We start from the raw sequence: 15,430 nt of genomic DNA on the forward strand, positions 1-15,430 counted from the left end.
CCATCAGAACAGAAGAGCACTTCAAGAGGAACTTTCAACCTTGGTTTAGCTAGAGTTTCTTGGTACAGTAGGAAACAGAGTTCAGTTGCACTTAGCTCAGCAAAGGCTGAATACATGGCTGCCAGTTAGGAAGCATGTGAGGCCATTTAGATGTGGAAGATTCTAGTTGGATTGTTTGGTCAGAGGATGGATCCAACTGTGATCTATTACGATAATCAGAGTTGTATCAAACTCTCTAAGAATCCAGTATTTCATGACAGGTCCAACCACATCGATATCTAGTATCATCATCTTTGAGACTATGTGGTGAAGAGGATCATGTTGTTGCTGTATGTTTCAACCGAGGAACATGATGCAAATATTTTGACTAAGGCATTGTCAAAATTCAAGTTCGAGTTCCACAGAGACAGGATTGGGGTGACTGATAATCCCTTTCTTGTTGAGAGGGAGTGTTGAAAATAGCAACAAGAAATGCTAAAAATAGAAGTGCTAAAAATAGCACTACTATAAATAGCATTTCGGGATACATTCCAATTTTAGTTAGTCCCTGAACTAAAATTGAGAATTAAAATTCAAATTTGATTTTAGCAGCTGTTCGTAAAATAATTAATTAATTCATATTGAGTTAATTAGTTGGAGAAAATCAAACATGAAGTCTATGTGAAGACATGCAACAATTTCCCCTTTGATTGAGGAAGTTATCCCTTGATTAAGGAGATCAGGATGAGTTGTACTTTGAGTTGTAATTAGTTAGCTTAGTTAACTGAGTTAAGTCCAGTTAGATTAGTTCCAACAGTTTATGGAACTGATTGTGAGTTCAGTTAGTTAATGCATGCATGCATCTAACTACTACACTTTAAATAACTGAATATTCTCTCATAAATAACTCATGCATGTCAGTTCATTCAGAGACCCAGTTGAGATCAGATGATGGGACACTATCAGTTGTAGGAATATTCCATTGAGGATGTCTCTTGCATGCAGAAGGAATTCTTCCTTGGAGATTGCACAGTTACTTTTGAGTTTGGTGAGTTGTGTGAGAGGGAATTCACACAGGTGGAAGCCAGAGGACCCAGGAGAAACTACGCAAGGAAATAGGAGGATTATAGGATTGGAGGAAGACATATGTTGTTTCTATTCAGTCTATGAGAAGCATTGAGGGATTGTACTGAGAGCTGGATAGTTTGTGAGCTAAAGCTTTGTGTAATCTGGACATATTTCCACTTGTATGATAATATAGAGATCGAGGTTTTTAGCTGAGGCTTTCCCCATAGTATTCTTCTGTGTTCATGTGTGATTGATTTCTCATTCTTTGTTATATGTGTTCTATTTGATCTTGCTCAACATCGATTAAGCTTCAGCAAGTTTGTTTGTAGAAGTAGATCAAGTATTTTGCTTTAGTATATTGCATTATCAGGTGATCTACAGTGGGAAATTCTATATTATATGAGAAGCAAGGATGTTCACCCTCAATGTTTTCAGAAATGATAGATGCAAGATGGGATAGATTTTCATAGGAAGATGTTTCCTTTCCATAATGTAATGACAACATGACATCTAGTCTATATTGTGAATGATCAGAATTAGAAACATCGAGAAATGAGTTTTCACAAGGAGGATCAAAAGTGGTAGAATCACCATAGATGTCAGGATAGAGAAGATGAGGCATGGATGGAAGGGAGTCATCCTTCACCATGGATTCTTATTTTTTTCCACACACACGCATCATGAATGATAGCACAGGTTGGCTGCACAACACCAAATCCTTCAACAACTTGATCCTCATTCACAACAAGTGTGGATTCCGGAATGGAAGAACACACGACAGTACAATCCGGAGGATTAATGGAATGCGAGGATGGAGGTTGAGGGAACACATCCACGTGATAACTAGCATGCTTGCAAGCCAAATCTATGCAGATATCAACAATAGGTGGGGTATGGGGAAGTGATAGATCAATAGATGTGTGCACACCTTCTCTCACCTGACACAATGGAGCTAGAGCTATTTGATGAGAAGGGGATGGATAGTCACTTGTGACAGCGACCTTGTCCATCTTAGATTTTGTAGCTCTAACACTAAGGTGTGCTGGGAGGGGTTTGAATGATTCTAAGAATTACGAATTTTTCAGATATGTAAAGAAGATACTCAAATCTTCCATCGATAAATTCCAAATTAATTTCATCTTCGGGAAATTGGTAAGAAAGATTACAAAATCATGTGTGAAATTGTTCAACAGATTCATCAGGTGATTTCTGTAATTTCAGAATTTCATTATCAAGTTCTCTACGGTCAAAATGATTGAAAATAAGGTCTATCTCTGCGACCAGATGAAAATAAGGTCTATCTCTGCGAGTGAATAGATTTTTCGGGCAACATGGCACACCAATGCATTTGGTTCCCTTGAATTGTGTATGCGAACAACACTCAGGTCATGTAATACTCAAAGATTCATGTCTTTCAGTGTAGGAGCCTACAATGCCAACCACATGTCTAACCAAGGCTACTTGGCCTCCACCATCATATGTTTTATGTGACAAGTTATTCCAGAGCTCTTTTGAGCTTTCAAAGTCGTTTCAATAAGACATACACTCTGAAAGAGAAACTCTATAGTTATTCATGATAAGTATACGAAGATTCAAAACAGATTGTGAAGACTCATCTTGCCATCTGGCACTCCTTGTAGTGCCAAAAATGTTGACGGTGATGGACCCACCAACATTCAAGGGATCCCCGATAGGAAGTGCCAGCTAGACCTCACACTATTTGGTGTACGAGTCCCATCTGGTACGATGGTTCGGTTGCCATTATCTTAACTATATGCCTTAGCTCTTGCTTTTCAGCACATCAGAGTGGTTTTCTTTGTCGTCGAACAATGAGGTTCGCGTGCCTAGTGAGTGCTAGTGTTACTTGTGTCAAGGTTATCTCACCGCAGAGGGAGAGGGTGGAAGTGAGTCTCTAATCGAAAGGGAAGAGTCCCAACTCTGTTAGAGACACACAACACAATAGGACATTCACAAGTTCATAGTGGAGTAGTCCACATAGATGTGGCAGTCAAAAACAACCAATAAACGGATAACACGTATGACACCCAGGAAATAGTCCAAGTGAGTGTGGCAGTCATCATAACATGTTTATGGGAATGGTTCTATCTAGTTTCCGGTGAGGTAGACCACATGCGAAAGAAAACATTAACAACTTATACAACATTTTTTCATAAGCATATGTATTAGAACAACCAAAATAGTTCAATTGTCTTAACACGGGTTAAAGCAACATGCATTACAAGTGTTCAAAGAATAGTCTTACGAACAATTAAAATACATGTGTGAAAACATGCTAGCCTGTTAATAGGCTTCTGAATTAAGCGAAAGTTCCAAGACACATCGATACACCATACATCACTAACCCTATAAGATGGGCGTTGGAGCCATTGCTCACTCCTCAAAGAAAATGTTACAAAATATCAAGGCTATGTGGGAGGATCCAAGGAGAAAAATCTTTTTCATGTACAAATGATGGGTATTTATAGCCTAGGGTGAAACTAACCCTTGTGATTGTTCAACTTCCCTCATGATTGTTTGTCTTACATGACTCTTCAACTTTACATGTGGGTCTCTTAGACTTCCATGTTACATTACATTTATTACAATAGTATGGCCAACAATAGTGATGTGGCCAGGATGACTCATGACATCACTCGACACGACAATGCTAGTATTTTCATGCTGTTGGTGGTGTCCATTTTTGGATATAGTGCTACTGAGCGATGGATGTGCTCTTGGTATATCATAGCTTCATCTCTGCATGGAAAAGTGTGTGAAGTCTTTGATGGTCTTGGTGTTCGCTTGATGTCCATGTTCCTCCTTCACTTGCACTTTGACATGCTTCATGTGTTCATCCATTCACAAACAGATCTCCTTGCATGCATTCCTCGTTTATCCATTTGCGAAACAATCTCCTCGCATGCATTCTTCATTCATTTGTTCACGTACGAATCGCCTCGCATGCTCTCCTTGTTCATCCCATTCATCATCGTGTCATATGTCATCCATGTACTTTTATCTGCAATAACTCATGACGAGCGGACATCAAATCCATAAATATCCTAGTCTACCATGATGCATTATCATTCGCTTTAGGATGTAGGTGACTGGGAGAGAGGACAAGGCTTTGAAACTACACAAGGCAGATTTCAAGCTGGGATGCGAGCCCCAGACACTGTCGGTGAAAATTATGCATAGGTCACTAAGAGACTTAGATGGACAATCTAGATTAGTAGTGACTGTCTGTAGCATCTAGCTCGATTAGAGGGAAGATCTACACAATTTCTTCAGGGAGGTAGTCCAAGTAGTAGAGGGGGACTGGCAGCAAAAATTACACGATTTCTCTGGGGATCCAGCAACAGGCTGCAGGAGGCTTGTTTGGAAATATTGCGCAATTTTTATGGGGACATAACAACGGGCTGGGGGAGTCTATGGAAAAAACTGTGCAATTTCTAGGAGGCTGGCCTACTGAACATCCCATCACAGTTCCTGAGCTGAGCGGGATGGTGGAAGCTAGGAGACTGATCATGAAAGCTGCACAGTTTTCTAGGTGAGCAGAACGCCAGCTAACTGGGTAACTAGCTGGAAAAACTGCCCAATGTTTTGAGCGAGATAGTGACAGGAACTACGTGTCTATCCAGCATGTCTATGCAATTTCTCCAGTCAACGGAGCAGGCATTCCTTATAGCTTTTGTGCAATTTTTTGGGGGACTCAGTCATGGGGTCACTGCCCGATAAAAATATTCGGTTGACTAGTTGGAGGTTTGGTTGATGTGCTTGTGGGAAGTGTAGATTGAAATGGCTTGCTGAGAAAATTTTGTGTTGTTCTGGGTGACAATTGGTCTGGTCAATTCCAGTATTGCATAGTGCAGTATTCCTGGGAAACAACCTCAAGCTCTATGTAATTTTGGGTAGCAGAACATGATTACTGAGGGGTGAAAGTGCACAATGCAGTTCAACGAAGGTTTAGTTATTGGAGAGTGTTCCAGTCATCTCAATTTAAGCAAATTTATTAAGTATTTGAGTGAGTGAACTTTTACATACACAACCTTGTGAACTCATGTTCAACATGACTCGAAGACAAGACACCTCAAATCATCAAGACAACATATAGTCAGTGTGATTGATTGACAGTGCGAGCGTCGAGCGTGAAACTTGTGATAGATCATTGAACGATCGTGATGACGCTTGTGCGACAGTGCATACAACATTGTTTGTGAGCCCGATAGATGTGTACATGGCAAACACAACTCAAACACAACCTTCAACATCACCAGAACGAGTTCACAAGCAAGACATAGCAATCAACATGCGGAAGATGACAGTTGGTCGAAAAAGTGAAAAAGGAGCAAGACATGTAGAAGAAACACATAAGATGACTTTTCTCATTTGCACAAATGGATGTTACTAAGGATAGGATGATATGATAATGACAAGCAGTCTTGCAAACTCAACTAAGTCGTGTACTTCAAAAGATGCTTCTTACTTACCATACTTACCCTTAAGATGATCATGCATCCCACAGAGTTTGCATGCAATCTTAATATTTTCCATTACTTGGTTCCTTGGTCCTTCTCCTCAGCTCCTTAGAATCGATTTCAACATGTCAACTTTTCCTGTGTTCACTAAGAGGTAGATCTTGGCAATTTCAGCAAACAATTACTGTTGTCGAAATGAGGCCCTGGGAGGCCCATCTATGCATTTTCTACATGCAAGACCGATAAGACAACTTGGGAAACACTGTGAATTTTTGAGGCTCAAAGCACTGCTACGAGACAGGGCTTCTCGGAGGATACCTTTGTGCAATTTCTGAGTGCAGTGCAGCTAGATTGCTCTGTGCATTTTTGGAGAGCAGTGTTGGCTTCCTGACTAATCTGTGCATTTTTTGAGAGGAGTGTTGGCTAGGGTCTCTACGGGATATGGGGTTTCAACATGCAAGGGAGGGTTGTGTCTTTATGCACTGCGGGGTTTTAGCAGGTAAGGGAGGAAGCTTGATGGTTGCAGAACAAAAGCGCACAGTTCAGGGAAGTTGGATGAGAATAGTTTTCTTTGGAAAATGGCTAAGCGTGAGATCGGTGAAAAATTTCTAAACATGATAGGACTTGACTATGATCGCACACAGACACTTAGTGACACAATGTATATCATCCATAATGCATAAGACATACTTTTCTAGATGCAACAACCTTCATGAAAAGAGTGCGTGAGATGAGTGTGAAACATGTTTATGTGATGATGACCACTCATATGCACACAATTCCCTTGAAGGAAGACAAAATTCCATTTGCATGAAAAACAACAAACCCTAAACGTGACCAAGGATGATCGATTGCAAGATCCAAAGTAGGCTCTGAAATTTGCATGCAAGCCAAAATTTTGGAGGGTGGTTGTAACCACTACTACATAACCTCTCTCAGCGTTATAAAAACCTTTGTTAACATTTCGGCCAAACCTTTGACTGTAAACACATAAAAAAAATCTTCATTCTTATACCGCCACTTGCCTTGTGCCACATGTCCACATTGCTTTGGTCCTATGATATCGGGTGTTTCCCTTATATGCATATTGGAAGAAAACTTGATATTTTCCTCTATAAAATGTCGATATCACACTATTGTGATTGCCAACGAGAGATCACCCTTTGTTCTCAACCCCACACCTTTGCTTCTTTGTGACTGTGGGCCAGACCCAACATCGGAGCCCCTCAATTAGAGTTTTTAAATCAGAGGTTCTTCTTTCAAGCAACAACATGCCTCAACATGCGATTGTCAATTAGCGATATGACGCCATTCTTTGCCATGTGATACCTGGTGAGTGGTGACACATGTCACCCTAATTTTCCCCCTTATGTCCCCTAAAACACCTAAACTAACTGCCATGAGTCCCTTATCGAAACCAATCTTACGCCACTACGTGTCCCACTAGAGGAGAGAGAAAGTGCTTATGCACCTCTGGTTTTGCGATGAAAATCATTTTTTAAGTTGTATTCAGCCCTCCCAATGCTTTAACACTATCAGCATATTATCATATCACAACTTTGCATTATCACAACTTTTAAAAGTTGTCAGCCCTGCGACATGTGAACAACGATTTCTGATTGTGCTATGTGATATGGAAGGACCCTCGTCGACTATTGATTCACTGATTTGTTGATATGGCTATTTGTCAATCGTCAATCGAAAATTTGCTCTGCAGTTTTTGATATGCCTAACCTTCTGATCGCTGATGTGCCCAAGACCTTTCAATGCCTCTCTCTTTAAAACTTCGATATCCAGGATCCGGGATTCATACTTAGCCCTTTTTCCTTTTTTTTTGGTTTTTAGGAGCAAACTTCAACTTTCTCTATCTTTTGATCCGGAGGTTAGTTTGAAGAACTCAATATACTATTGGAAAAATTCTTCTAAGCAGTTTACAATGGAAGGAACTTCAAAATGATCAACCAAGTTTCTTATGTAGAAAACCTACAAACTTTCATACTTGTCTTGACCACAAGACTTCAAGGACTAAACGATTCCTTTGACAAGTAAACCATTAGGCTATGACACCATTAGGGAAATTTTTAGGTCTAAAATAGGCCTCCTAAGGAAATTCTAAAATAATAGTGGAAATAATAAAATATGATTAGATTACATCATCAAAATTTATAGGGAAAGAAGAAAAAAACCCATTTTTTCAACTCGTATTTTCAACTTATCTCCCTAAGGTTTTACTCAAATTTTGACCGAGAGTACAAGTTGGATGAAAAATTTAATTCCTCATCCAAGGAGTACCAATTTTTTATACTTTCGATGGACCCTACTACACAAAAAATGAGAAATCCATGGAAAATGTGATTGCAATCACTTTTTTTCATGTATTTCTCATTTTTCGTGTAGCAAGGTCCATTGAAAGTATGCAACATGGGTACTCATTGGATAAGGAATTAAATTTTTCTTCCAAAGAGTACTCCCACTTGAAATTCGAGTAAAATATTAGGCAGATAATTTGAAAATATGAGTTGAAAAAGTAGTTTTATTATTTTATTAATTTTATCTTTTTACTTTTTTTACTCCAAAAATGGTGAATCATCCCCCATGGTTGACATCATCATCTTAAATCCTATTCGTTCTTTTAAAGTTTATTTTGGTTGTACATTTTTCTTAGGAGGCCCACTTTAGACTTCAAAATTCCCCTAATGCCTTAGTGTGATACATAGGCTAAATTGACCATCAAATTTTCAAAATGAATAATAGGAACGAGACACTTCAACCCTAAATAATATGAACCTAACACTGGCTCTAGTGGGGAGGGAATCCTCCCTTTGAGGTGCCAAGAAAAAAAGGTAGACTATTGGCCTAACCATTGGGAAATGGAGTCAAAACTAAAACCAACTAACAACAAACTAACTGACTAAATTTTGAATTAAGTAACTGATTGACCAACATATCTAAAATTTTTAAAGAAAATAAGAAATTTGGTAGCACATCACCAAAGCCTTATGGCCTTCTCCTTGGGCTTCAAAACATGATGATAATTGTCCACACCTATTGAAAGTATATACATTAGGTGATCTCTTTCCTCCAATTTAGCCAGTCCAGAAAATGGCTACTTGACTGAGTTCTACTCAAAGTTATCTTGAGAAGACAAATATGAAAGAGAGTAGAAACTCAAAATTCAACTGATCCTAAAAACCAACATTGGTAAAGAGCATAAGCTTCCATAAATCCTGCAAAAATCTAGCCATGGGATGACAAAAATCTTCTTTCAATGGTTCCAAGAGGCCAACAAAATAATCTTCAAAAACATAGTTGGCTAACTTCACCTTATGATTGGTAAGAGGACTTTGTTCTAGAGAAAAAGAAACACTTAGTTCATCAATCTCATCCTCTTCAATTGAGATAACCACCTTATCGACATCAATAATGTGCAGATTCGAGACAATGTTCTCTTGTTTAGCAGACTCTTCATTTTTGGAAACTAGAGGCAAATCTTCCTATGCAAGAGCCTCTAAAAAACCCCTTCTTTTTCATTGCCCTCCTCTTCTTGATCATTAACAATCTGTTGAATATACCCATTAGACTTAGGATAAAATATGAGATTCAACATCAAGAATAAATTATGCTTACTTTTCAACGAAAGAAGAAACATTTGTCTGCTAGAAAATTTCCTGAATATCTTCATCCTTATCATGGTCATAAAAAAAATCACAATCCTGCTACAAATTTTCCTGTGACCTTTATGATGAAACCACTGTTGGACAAGGCAATGATTTTAGCTACAAAATTAAGTCTCCATCACCTCTGTTTTCTAACTGACAACTAGCTAAAGGAGGAGAAATTTGACTGCAAAAACCGTCCAAATAATCACATATTGGATCATCGAAAAACTAAGAAGGCTACTACAATTTTCAATTGAAGGAGTCTTCAATGTACCAAGTAACATGCTCATCAACTATATAAGAAGGTTGTTGCCAAGTTAAGCTAGCTTCATCTTGCTTTTCTGCTTCCTTAGAAATCTTATAATTTTCTTTCAGCAATTCAAATGTAGCATAACATAAAGGTAGAGAGTTACCATCAACAAATTCATTGTTTTCTTCATGTTCTATGTCAAAACTATAAGACTGCTTTCCTAATTCAATAGTTTCATCATATTGTTCATTGTTGCTATAAGTGACACATGCATGATGACTTCTCTCCTTAAATTTATGAAATTGAACATCCTCTTGCTAACAACATGTGGCTGGTTTCTCTTCAGGACTGTCTTCGAATGAATAGATAAAACAACCAATTTCTAACTTATGATGGTCATAAATCAACAACCTCTCCTTTTTCTACCAAATTTGCTTGGAGAGGAGTTCTTCTTTGTTGCCCTCTAATAGATGTTTTGTTTTGCATAATGAATTTTTCCATCAAGATTTCCATGGTTTTCATCAATGCATCCATCATTGGTCTGACAATGGAGAAATCTCCTCCTTAACCACTTCCCTTCTTTCAGATTTCATTTTCGCTCTTTTGGTCAACATATTTTCTTCCACATCAATAACACTTTTTTACATATCTTGGAAAGTGGCAGGATTCCTCTCTCTGAGATGAGAATCAAGCTCGGGATCAAAACTATGTAGATAATGAAGCATAACCAATCTTGGGGGAGGCTTTACGTCAGTAGGTATGGAATCATAAACACTATTGAATTTGGTTGAGAAATCTTGGACTGTCTCACTAGGATGCCTCTTTAGATTCTAGTACTCAACCATAATCTAAAAAGTGTTCTTTTTAACCTTGCATATCTCAAGGAGACTATGTTAAAATAGTTGGAAATTAGGGATGCTTGCAGCTATCAAATTTCTATACCAGTTCCTAACTTCTCCTAAAAGAATTTGAGCAAACAAGCTCAATTTGACATATTCATGTTCCACTTCCTCAAGTTCAATGAACTCAATGATTTTGTCTACATGCTTCCTTGTTATGATCTTACTTGTACCATCAAATTGAGGTAGCCTCTAACTATAATTCTGTGGTAACTCATGAAAATGGGATGACAGATTTAATGGGGCATATTGGGTAGATTAAGCTATGAATGAGGTGTGGGATAAATTTGTACTTGTTGGGCTATGATTATTTTTTTTTATATTGTTCAGGACAACTAATACTAAAATGAGATGTAGTTGCAACCTCAGGGGAATGATAGACACTTATAGCAAGGGACTCATGGGAAGGTTTGTAGTCTACGTTCAAATTCAACAGATAGAAGAAAATCCTTTAGACATTTCCAAGAAATACCATGAAGCAAATGATAAAAGATAATACTATACCTTGAAGAAAATCCAAGTTTAAGTACCTAACTTTCACATACTATCCTTCCATCCTTATGCTTAAAAGGTTTGTTATTCTCTAAAACTGATTTGAATTGAGTCACCAAGTGGGTGGTTGATTTTCTGGATTTTTTGAAATTGGAGTCACTGGGTGAATGATTCAACCTTTCTGTGTCTAAAAATTGTCCACCATCAACAATCAAATCTAAAACTTTGATGATATTTCCCAGATAAGATAAAACCTTTCGTTCTTCGACAACAACACCAGAATATTAGCACTCTGTAAATCTCTTAAGGGTGAAGAAAGGGATACCAGAGGTAACCACAAACCACTTGTAGGATAATGTCAAGTCCCTTTAACCTTGGATAGGGCTCTCTCGCTCGATAAAATATCAACAAAAATTTGATAAGATGTGGATTTTATACTGGTTATTAAGATTAGAGATAGACGACATAATGTTTAATGAAAATTGGTGGGAGAAGGGGTCACTGAGGTATAAATTCATAGAACATCAGGGCATGTATGAGCCATCCAGATAATAGAGGCAAGGCAAGCACATATTCCAAGTCATTTATCGATTGTATTATAGTGAAGAATGAGGGAAACACAAAAATATTTAGTCAAATGCAACAGAGCATATAATTATGAATTCTGCTACATAACTAATAACCAAATATTTAGAAGAACCATGACAGATCAATCAAGAATTCTATCATGTATGAAATCTACAGTTATCCTAAGAATCTAAGGATGAATTGAAGACAATAGTTACAGAAATGGATATCAAATTTACATAAAGAAAATGAACAAAATTGAAACCACACACAAAAGGAATATTTAAAAACAGAGGCAAAATTTTGCACAAAGTTTTTTTATTGAAATATTTAAATGCACAGAGCCTCCTCCTACTCTCAACAATTCCCCATTTTCCATTATATTGTATACTTAGCCTTTAAATATCAATTCAAACAAGGTCCAGATACATCGAATTCATCAAATTAAGTGGATAAAAGGTGTGTTTTATTAGAACAAAAATATTCATGTCAAACTTAGGAACAACAACGAACTTAGAAAAATCTGTTTTATCCTCATATGTATATGGTCCACTAGAAAACCCCGAACTACCTACCATCATGCCACAAAATCCTACAGATGCCTTGGTACATTCCCTTTCACCCTTATCGGTTCACTTTTGTGCTTATCGAGTTCCTTCAGAATAGTCTAGACCATAAAACCATGGTAGAGTATAAAATCATGAATATGGAAAGGATTTTAAACTGTGACTATAAAATCATGACTATCGGGTGCATTTTAAGCCATAAAACCAGTGGGCGGTAACCATCGAATTATCTCGCAAGCGCTTATCCTGAAATATTCCCTTATAATTTTAAGATTTACGAGATTTCTACCCTCCAACATCCTTAGCTCCCAATGCTAATTTATTTATATACGTGACCAAAAGAGTTGTGATCGTAGGCTCATTTTTACGGGGCTAAACCATTTATCTAGGACGGGGGATGATTCTTTGAAAGATTGCATTACAAATATCCCCCATGTGTAACACATGGGAACATAGCATATGGGCCTGGGCCCCTTTGAAATATCGGAACTCAGAGATTGGCGATTTCATAATATTACACTTGGTTGCACCCCTCAAAACTTGCAATCTTCAATGAGTGACGTGGCCCAATTCATGTGGAGAGAAAATAAGGGAAGAGCCCATGCCAAGGATTTAACACATGAATACCTTTACTAACGTTTCTTTGGATTATAAGAACTTTTGTTAACTTTTCGGCCAAACCTTTGATTTTAAACACATAAAACATATATTCATTCTTATACTATTGTTGGCCTTGTGCTACCTGTCCACATTGCTTTGGGCCCATGATATCGGGTGTTTCCTTGAGAAGTATATAGGAAGAAAAAAATGATATATTCCTCTATAAAATGACGATATCACACTATTGTGATTGTCGACAAGTGATCTCCCTTGGTTCTCAGATCCATGGATATGATTCTTTATGACCGTGGGCTAGCCCCCACATCGGTGCCCCTCGATCAGAGTTTTAAAATCAGAGGTTCTTCTAAATTTTAGGAGTGACATGCCTCAACCTGTGATCATCGATTAACGATCTGACGTCATTCTTTTCCACATGGAACCCACTGAGTGGTGACATGTGTCACCATGATTTCCCCCCTTATGACCACTCAAAACAATGAAACTTCCCACCACATGTCCCTTATTGGAACAATTTTTATGCCACTACATGTCCCGTTAGAAGAGAGAGAAATGGCATGTCCACCTCTAATTTTCTAATGAAAATCCTTTGTTAAGATGTATTCAGACCTCCTAGTGCTTTAACATTGTTAACGTATTATCATATCGCAACTTCGAATTATCACAACTTTTAAAATTTGTCACCTGTATGAGATGTGAACACTGATTACTGATTGCGATATGCAATATGAAAAGGACCCTCACCGATTGTCGATTCGCTGATTTGTCGATATGGTTATTCGTTGATCACCGACCGTAAATCTACTCTAGAGCTTCTAATATACCTGACCTTTTGATCATCGATATCCAATATCAGTGATCATTGATCATTAATGTTCCCCATACCTTCTGATGCATCTCTTTTTAAAACTCTGATATCCAGGATCCGAGACTCATAATTAGCCCTTTTTCCTTTGTTTTTTTGGTTTTAGGAGCAAAATTCAACTTAATCTATCTTTTGATTTGGAGGTCATTTTGAAGAACTGGATATACTATTGGAAAACTACTTCTGAGCACTTTACAATGAAAAAACCTACAACATGATATGAACCAATTTTCTTATGTAAAAAAGCTCACAAAATTTCAAACTTGTCTTGGCCATAGGACTTCAAGGACTAAATAACTCCTTTGACAAGTAAACCTTTAGGCTATGACACCTTAGTGATACATAGGTTAAATTGACCATCAAATTCAAAAATGAATAATAGGAAGGACACACTTCAACCCTAAATTATATGAACCTGACACCATGCAAATTAATTTAAAAAAAAATATTCACCAAAACAAGTGTTAGTTATAAATATTGTAAATTGTAGATAAAGAAATCGATGGTAGAATTTACTTACAAGTACATGTCTTCATTACTTCTTCAAGAAACAAATAACACTTGAAAGGATCCCTCTTATTCAACAAAACCCTTTGCAAATTCCACACTGTAATGACAATCGAATCCTACTGGTCCATACGATATCTCATCCTCTGCCACAACCCCTCATTTTACTTCACATTGCCTCCGATCTGTGATGTGTCACTCCTCTGAATCCCATGCAAGCTAAAGCCTAAACCAAAACTAATCGATATGGCCTTCATGTCTAATACCCAACCAACACCCTTAACGACTTGGGACCTGTATTTACTAATTATGGCATTTATAGCGGACTTCAATTCCCCATGTTGTAATACACTTGCAAGGCACTTCCTACTTTAGCCTGGTTCAAAGGCTCCATTCCGCTCTCAAAAACCTTCATCGCCTCTGATCAAAATCGGTTCCCTGATTCCATTAACCAGGGGATCTTCTCATCGACAACCTCAATTCCCAGTAGATCCCCTTCCTTTCTCAGGGTTTGATCTCATTATACATTTGAGAAAATTTCATGAGGTCCAATTTGCTGCTAGCACCTTCAAAATCCATCAATTCTCTCAACTTTCTCACTTGTCTTATAACCCTAATAGTGGTCTGCAAAATGTCAATAGTCTCATGGAGGTGTGAAAGTTGTTGGGAATTTAACCTGATTTGTTTGTAGGGCTCTGCAATCTCATACCTAACTCTCTGCACTGACCCCTGCAGATAGCTAACCCGAGATTTAACTACATTCAAAACCCCCTTGGCATCCTTTAAGCTTTAGAGTTGTTGAATTAGCTTGTCATGGTGTGAATACGCTTAATTTCTTAGCTTCTTTTCAAACAATTGAATCCGTTCAACTGGCATATCTGCACATGAGACATCATATCCACTATTGAGGGCCTTGCTAGCAAATTTCATCGAGTTGAAATCATCAGAAAGAAATTTGGCGAAGATGGGATCGTTCATGAATTATTCTTCTAGGGGTCCATCATTAAAATCCCACCATGGATCGTTCAAAGTGGGCACTCAGGGGGTCTAAGAGGGTTTAAGTGAGGTGATGTGATTCAAGGGGGAGGACAATGTGTTATTTGCAGGTGATAGTATCCCACCTCCTATGTGAAATATATTTATGGACCTATTCATTTTCTTTGCTCTTTTATTCTAGAGAATCCACATTGTACAATTGTTACTATAAGAAATAATACATACATGGTGAATGGGAATGTGAATTCAAGGTGGTACCACGCAGATATAGAAGCCCGCAAGTCTAAAATGGAATGAAGAATGTTCTAGTGAAGATCTTGTGAGAATTTAGAAAACAGAAATGATGGAAGAGAAAGGGAACAAAATTCAAATTCCCTTAGTGTCACAAAGGCATGAATGTGTTCATGTTGATGTTTAATAGTGGTTAGGAATTCTTATTGAGAGACTCACGAAACTTTACCTTCCAAGTGTGTGACTAAATTACTT

At 37.8% G+C, this 15,430-nt stretch overlaps 1 pseudogene; it reads right to left on the reverse strand.

The window, feature by feature from the left end:
- Window positions 1-15,103, reverse strand: part of LOC149231715 (conserved oligomeric Golgi complex subunit 5 pseudogene) — a 55,820-nt pseudogene extending 40,717 nt beyond the window's left edge.
- Window positions 15,104-15,430: the final 327 nt, after the last annotated feature.

Source organism: Pinus tabuliformis, chromosome J, assembly GCF_031772625.1.
Source record: "Pinus tabuliformis cultivar Carrire ecotype Pingquan chromosome J, CPIR1, whole genome shotgun sequence".
Lineage (NCBI taxonomy): Eukaryota > Viridiplantae > Streptophyta > Pinopsida > Pinales > Pinaceae > Pinus > Pinus tabuliformis.